Source organism: Montipora capricornis, chromosome 8 (assembly GCF_036669925.1).
Source record: "Montipora capricornis isolate CH-2021 chromosome 8, ASM3666992v2, whole genome shotgun sequence".
In the NCBI taxonomy this organism is placed as follows: Eukaryota; Metazoa; Cnidaria; class Anthozoa; order Scleractinia; family Acroporidae; genus Montipora; species Montipora capricornis.
Genome location: NC_090890.1, coordinates 25,526,048 through 25,533,547, shown reverse-complemented (window position 1 = coordinate 25,533,547; position 7,500 = coordinate 25,526,048). Strand labels below are relative to the sequence as shown.

General features: G+C 37.3%; 1 protein-coding gene and 1 long non-coding RNA gene across 4 annotated transcripts in view; one reads left to right on the top strand and one right to left on the bottom strand.

Annotated features, from left to right (window-relative positions):
• LOC138014294 (uncharacterized) overlaps positions 1-4,771 on the top strand; it is a 6,908-nt gene extending 2,137 nt beyond the window's left edge. The window contains exons 1-4 of the long non-coding RNA XR_011125292.1: positions 1-110; positions 547-602; positions 2,067-2,176; positions 2,673-4,771. The exon at positions 1-110 is cut by the window's left edge and continues 2,137 nt beyond it. This is a non-coding gene — a long non-coding RNA (uncharacterized lncRNA). The remainder of the gene's footprint in view (positions 111-546; positions 603-2,066; positions 2,177-2,672) is intronic.
• Positions 1-7,500, bottom strand: part of LOC138014291 (neuronal cell adhesion molecule-like) — a 73,348-nt gene that overhangs the window by 57,030 nt on the left and 8,818 nt on the right. Inside the window, exon 2 of one of the 3 annotated variants that reach the window (XM_068861336.1) lies at positions 5,453-5,910. The exons of the other annotated variants lie outside the window; for them this stretch is intronic. The gene's annotated coding sequence lies outside the window, so the exon portion shown is untranslated. The remainder of the gene's footprint in view (positions 1-5,452; positions 5,911-7,500) is intronic. 3 annotated transcript variants of the gene reach the window in all.

Genomic DNA, 7,500 nt, shown 5'->3' with positions numbered 1-7,500 from the left:
CCAAAATGAAAAGCCGTTAGAGAGTCGAGGGATCAACTGGAAGCGAAGTGGCGTTGACATCACCGAGCTCTGCGAGAAAAAGAAAAATATCTCGCCATCCTGATTTTTCGGTAAGAAACGTAGCGGAATAATTTTACCTTTTTACGCGTTGTGATTGTCAGTGTTAACCACAGAAGCTTGATTATTATTTTTTTTTTCGTGGAATGACTTCTGTGTAGACACGTGCAAACGAATGTAAAATCTTGGGCCGTTTTCAAATTTCGTGCGCATTTTTATCACACCTTTTGATTGGTTGCTTCTGTTAAGCAGAGCTTTCCGTGAGAGAATTCTAAATAAGTTGGTGAGTCAATAGCTGTCACAGTGTGAAAACAATTTCTTTCTGAAAATATTGTCATTTGTATTTCTAGAACATTTTTGAAGGGTTAAATACCATGTAATACACTTGAGGAAAAGCAATAGAAACTTAAAAATACTACGTGATCTGTTGTTAGCTAGAGCTAGAGCTAAGTGAATTTCCTTATTGTTTCTACTGTTGATCACTAACAGCACTGCGTCCGTTGCAAGATGGATTAACCGGGACTTTCGTGGTGTACTGATAAGAAGTAAGTTGTTCACAATTATAATACTGTCATTGTATAAGCATAAGGGGAAGGGCAGGCTTATTTTTTGACTGGTTTTAACTAAAAGTCTGTGCATCATGGTGTACTGGAAAATTTGTCCAGATTTATGAATTGTGTTTTGAGTTTATATATTCTAATTTATCTGAGGAAAGACATAACACGTTTAAATAACTAATACACTTGATTGAGATCATCTTTAGGGTTCTGCAATCCACTAATACACACTTGGCAGATAAAGGAGTGGAAACTGGATAATAAGGGGATGGGTGGTACATAAATATGAAGCTTCTCACTAGGAAGTACCACATTTTTTCTCAATATTGATAATCCACATTACAAAATATTTTTGAGAATGGCACATAGGGCAAGTCTCTGTAGTTATCATATGCCTAATGTGTTAAGTCCATGAAGTAGCAAGAAAACAACAACAAGAAACAGAAGCAAAGTACTATTTGTTTTCTACTAGTTGGGGTACATTGTATATTTGTAGGTGATAAAACTTCACCAGAAGTAGTAAATATTCCCTTAGTCAAGAACTAGTCAAGCTTAAATTTAAAATTGCTCTTTTTTGGTGAATGTGTACAAATTGCAACTTAAGTGGTACCTGACAGTGGTCACATTGAATTTTTTTGTTGCATACTATAACTTATTATATACATGTAAATACCAATGAAATACCGTATGCTGTATGCTTTACAGGATTATACTGCTGAGTGTCTCTAGTTTTTTGTAGTCATTATTTAATAATTAAGTGTTAAGTATGGCCTGTTCAGTATTTAATTTTATAAACAATGTAGACTGTTTAATCTGGTCTCCTGTCCCCAAGTTTGTATACTTTATTGGTCAAATAATTATTCAAGGAGTACTTATTTATCCATTATATTATCTTGTGTGCTTGTAAATTAAGTAATTATAATTAGTTGTTTAAGTAGTATTGTAATAATTATAGCTAATGCCTTCATTTACTAATGTAAATTCTTCAAATTTTGTCTGCTGACCATATGCCATTTAAGCCCCCGGCTTTGGCTGCTCTCATGTACTAGAGTCTGATATGTAATAATAAAGTGGAATGAATGAAAACAAATACCAAGTGAGCTTTCGTGCAAAAACATGATATCTGCACACATGAAAAGATTACTGTTGCTGTAGTTACATATGAAAATTGGGTCTTTCGATGCCTTTTGTGAAATGATTTAGTATTTCATTGGTGTTTATATTATAATAAATAAAATGTTACATGGCTACTTGGAGATAAGAAATTCCTCTTCTTGTGTTGAAAAATATTTCACTTGTGTTGCTGCACTCACTCGTGAAATATTTTTCAACACTCGATGAGAAATGTCATATCTCTGCGTGGCCATGTACGTTGTAATATCCTCCTATGTATTATGTAATAATATTTGTAGCCACAATGTTTAAGCTGTGATTAAACTTTTGATTTTTTAGATGCCATTTCTCAAACTTTGCCTCCAACAAAAAGAAGTGGAAACAGATGGACAATGATACATATGAGCAGTACCAGCAGGAGCAGAAAAAGAAGGCAAAGAACCAAAAGGGTGAGATTTCACTTGCCTACTGTTTCAAAAATTTAAAGTAAATGTGGACAGAGTAAAATAATGGTTAATGATAACCATTTTGTATCATGTCTTCATCCTTTTTGGAGGGCAAGAGGTCAATTCATAATCACTGTTGATTTTTCTAAAATACCAGTAATGATTTGGTGCATACACAATGTAGTAAAAGTAGTTTTATGTACAGCAGCAGCTTGCTTGAGAAGTATTTTACGTTACATTCGGATTCCTTAGAATCAGAAAAGTATGGCCAGAAAAAAAATCTGTTTCAATGCACAGTATGATCCTTCAGTTTTTCAGTTTTGAGAATGCTTGTTGTACACCAGTATGTTACTAACCCTAACCCTAACCCTAAACAACACATGTAGTCATGATGGCTTTCACCACTAAGAACAATTCTCTCATACATTTCGTGTGGCTTTGTATTACCTCAGTCTTTATACAGACCAAAGTTTATTGACAAAATTTCTTTGTTCCACAGTAACTGGAGACGTTTGAAGCTCTGCATTCCTACCTGATTTCATCCAATGAATCAGATGAAGAGCAAGACACACTGGTTACAAGGCCTCTTGTCTGGAGAGCAGAGGAGGTATCCACTTTCCTTCATGGTTTGGACTTGTGCCGCAAAGAAAGACTGTCAAACCAGCAGAGGAGGCAGTGTGTAAACAGGAGGGTTAGCCCTCCCAGCAACAGAAGACATAATGAAGTCCCAGAAAAACTTTTCTGGGCCATTAGGTTGTAAATATTTCTTCTTAAGTCTGTATTTTTATCAAGGATGATATTAGGTTGCTTTCGATTGGGAAATCCAGATTTAGATCTTAAAATCTGGATCTCTCGGATTTCCAATCCAACACAAAATAAAACAGATTTTGTCACGGATTTCAATTGTGGGAAATCATTGTCGGGATCAATTAGTGAGATCTGTGACAAAATCTTTTTCAAAGTTTTTGGTCGATTGGCAATCCGAAGATCCAGATTTTAAGATCAAAATCCGGATTTTCCAATTGAACGCAGCCTGAGTCATCACTGTGACAGTAATCAAACTAGGCTGCACCTATGAGTCCACAGCAAATTGAATTAATGGCGTTGTGTTGTGTTTACTACCTGGGACTGTATACTAATTATACAATCCCACATAGAGACTAATATGTTTAGGCATTTTGGTACAGTATAATTATATTGAGGTTACACTGTTCTGTGCCTTTTTGTTCTTTTGTCGTGCAGTTCACACATTCAAATATTTGGCTGACATCCTTGTTCACTTTTTTTTACTTTCATGATAAAAATGATAAAATGTATATGCAGGGTACAGTATTTGTACCAGTGATATGAAAACATCTCCATATAATTTGTTACTTACTATCTTAAGCTAGCTTGCACCAAGAAAACACTATCATGTGTTAAAAGAGTGTAGCTATCAATTTGTATATAGTATAAATAAATGCTTTTGTATTGTTGTACATAATAGAAATAGGCAAGTGCCTGTTTGAGTCATTGATAATAAACCAGTGTAAGGTATACATGTATCTCATATTTTATTTCTGGGGACATAATCAGGGAGGGAGTCAAGTCCTTCTGCCAACAACATTGAATCATTTGAATTTCATTGTGAAAGTAGCGTCACAGCTACGAACTCAGAGTAAATGAAAACGTAAATACAGCCAAATTTGTAAGCTACGCCACCCAACTGATTTTAAAGTGCATGTAAAATACCAGCGAAAAGGAGAAGCCGCAAATGCAGAAAAGGCAGGAAAGTAGGTGCATTTGTGTGACAACACCGCGTTTTCCCTCAAGGCAAACACCTTGGTTTTAAGCATTAACCAACTAGTGAACGCTGAAGAACAAGCGGTTTTTTGGCGTTCTCCGCGCATTCACTGTTCGCGAAAATGCAAGAAAACTCGCTGAAAACTCCACTGAACGCGTTGTTTTGAAACTGGAAAACACCAGTAAACAATGGAAAACAACCTGTTTAGCGTGCGTTAACCGCCCGGTGAACACCAGGACAATGAGAGAAAACTCCGAGTAAACTCCAGTTAACACGCTGTTTTGCGACTGGAAAACGCCGGTAAAACAACTGGAAACAATCTGTTTTCACAGCGTTAACCGCGCGGTGAACACCAGGACAATGCGAGAAAACTCCGAGTAAACTCCAGTTAACACGCTGTTTTGCGACTGGAAAACGCCGGTAAAACAACGAAAAACAATCTGTTTTCAAAGCGTTAACCAGGCGGTAAACACCTGGAAAACGGCTTGTTTTCCTGTTGTTCACCCTAATGGAAAACTGTCGGATAATGGAACGAAAACTCGAGTTCACCGGCTGGAAAACAAACAGAAAACCTTGGATTTTACGATCGGAAAACGCAAGCAAATGTTCGAAAAATGCCGCATTTTGCAATATTCACCGATCGTTTTCCTAGCGGGTGAACGCTTCTTTTTTCGCCGTGGGTGAGATTTTGCAATTTGAACAGTCCGAGTATGAGAATAAGTACTCATATAGATGTTTATGTGCCCTCAGAAGATGACTGCAGGCTTTTTTATAGTGAAAGTCGATGACTCTTTATAGTGAAACTCGATGTTAGCTTCCGGCCGACATATTTGTGCCCCTCAGATGGACACAAGCATGGCGTCTCCATACAAAACCTGATAAATTTGAGTGAAACATTTCTTCGAATATCTCCCACACGAAATATCGCAAAAATGCAGTGCTTCCTAAAGTAAAGGTCACGTTACACTGTATTCTGTGAGAATATCATTCCATAACAATACATTTCCAACTAATTTTATGTCTCGAAAATCTGACAAAACGGAAGAGGTCTATGAGAGGGTTAATTTGAAGAAGCTGGCGCAGTTACTTCCCTTGAACAATGAAAAAAAGATTTGTTTCTTGGTCACTTCGAGGTTCTTTTTCATATAATTTACTGCAAGAAGGCTCACGAGTGTCGTTCGTTATTTTTAGTCGACGAGCGGATTCGACAATTTTCAATGTATTTTCATGATGTCTTGTCGTTTGGCAGTTCGTAAAGTTGAGGTCGCGTCATGTAAATTTCACGATGACATTTTCACTCCTAAATTCAGTCATCGTTTCATTTCAAAACCTTTGGCGACGAAAGTTATGTAAAACATCTGTGTAGAAAATAAACTTACTGTGTATAGGTGACATCACGAAAAAAGGCATAATATTATAATATGAAGCTACAATACTGTAAACAGAAGACAAATATTTGAAAAAGTCTAAAGATGAATATCAATAACTCGTTATACCTTATCGGTTGTCTTCATTGCCCAATATCAGAAAATGTAGATCCTTGATTTCGTCTGCAGGCATTTTCGTGGCTTTTTGCTACATTCAATTCACTGTATCAGGATTTATATTACAGATTATTACGATGTCGTATTTTCCAGTTTCAGCCGTTATAAGGCTTGCGTTGTGTGACTAAGTTCGCGAACTGATTTCATTAGCTTTCACTGTTTTACCGAGCTCTTAATTAATACCTATGGTTGCAATGAGTGTAATTGCTGAGGACCACAAAAAAATCCACCTAATCACTGATGAATGTTTGGCCATAAAAAATATGTTTGTCGTTTCCGTCATCATGCGTGGAGATCGTGACGTCATGTTGCCAGTTCAGCTAGGCAATAAACCAGTACAACTGCTGATGCGATTTCATCTCGTTCTTGAATTAAATGGTAGTCTTTGACCGCTCACATCAACCTTCCTTCTTTCACAGTTTTCAAAGTTTTTTCCATCACAGATATAATTTTAACTGGAGACACAACAGCAAACCAAGAAAGAGAAAAACAGAAAGAAAGAAATTCACGTAAGCCACAATGGACATTTTCATGCTCTGGACTACATTGAAGTCGATACATTTAATTTTGACAGTTTCAGCTCGGATACCTCTGCATGTCTGCATGTTTTGGTCGTGTTATTTTTATTATTAACCTCAATAATTTCCTGTTTATATCCCTTCCCGTTACTTGACAATGAGGTTTTCACATCCGGTGTCTGGAAGCAATGTAAATTGTGTTCACTTGTCATTGGCACAGCTGACAAGAGAAAGGTGCCCTTCAATTTACGCGCACTTAAAGGGTGGTTTCCAACGCAATGAAAGATAGCAGGTTTCAAAAAGAAAGCCGTTCTGAGTTCCGTTCATTGAATCATTTGGTAGAGGGTCCAAATGGGATTATTCTATAGATTAACAATAAGGAATTATTCGACGATTGACGTCATTATTGAACGAATGAAACCAGGAAATAGATCGGTCTGCAAAAATGCCGTTACATAGGCCCAGTATGGGAGCTGTAGGCTCCGGGTCATGGGTTCCTGATCAAACATAATTTTTTTAATCGATCACTGTTTTTTTATTTTCATTTTTATTTTTTTTTAATTCTTTTTTTTATCGGGGAGACTGCAAATCAAATAACTCCAAAGAAAAGAAGAGCTTGGAAAAAATGAGGTTCCCGGAGAAGAAAACTTTTTCTGGAATTGTACCAACAGAACGCAAGTCACATTCAAAGTTGAGTCCATGAATCGATCACTAGACACATTTTGATAAAATCTAAACACATGGCCAACCGTGTTCCGAGCAAGCTAAATTAAGTGACGAGCCAGCCAAATGCAATCAAAACCGGCGGGGAAGTAATTTAAATAAGTCATAAATAGATCGGCTATCACGGCATACTTCCGTGTACTTCGACTTCCAAGTGGTCGGGTTGGGAAAATAAAGCGTTACTATTGAAAGAGCCGGACTGAGGCGAGTTCTTCATTCAGAACATGGTGCTGAGTTGTCTTAGCAAGCGTTTTCGTCTGAATAACTAAGATTCCGTGCTCTGGTCGGGCAAAAATTAGGGCGAAGGGCTTGCCATACTTTTCGTGCGGCTGGAATGCGGACAAAAGGCACGAGAACGCATGTCTTCAAAAATTAGAGAGGACCAAAGGCTCAGAGGTGGATATGGAAGTGAACAATAGATTTGGCAGCTCAAGTTCCACAGGCACTTTTGATCCAGCCATTGAATGTGCACGATCAGAACACGCACGGTCCAAAAATTGATACCCCAAATTCAAATCGCTTACTTATATATTAGACAGGGCCATCAACGTCGACCACTGAGATTTACGACATATGAAGACTATTTTCCAAGAAGCATAGATAAGCACTAAAGCGAAAGAAACTAAGTAATAATGCTAGTCTTTCCACCTGCACATTTGCTTTACCCCTAGGAGAATCCATTTAAATTACATTGGGTGGGTTCATACCAGCGAAGTAAGTACACCTTAAGTATACCCGAGCTCAAGTATACTTAAGATT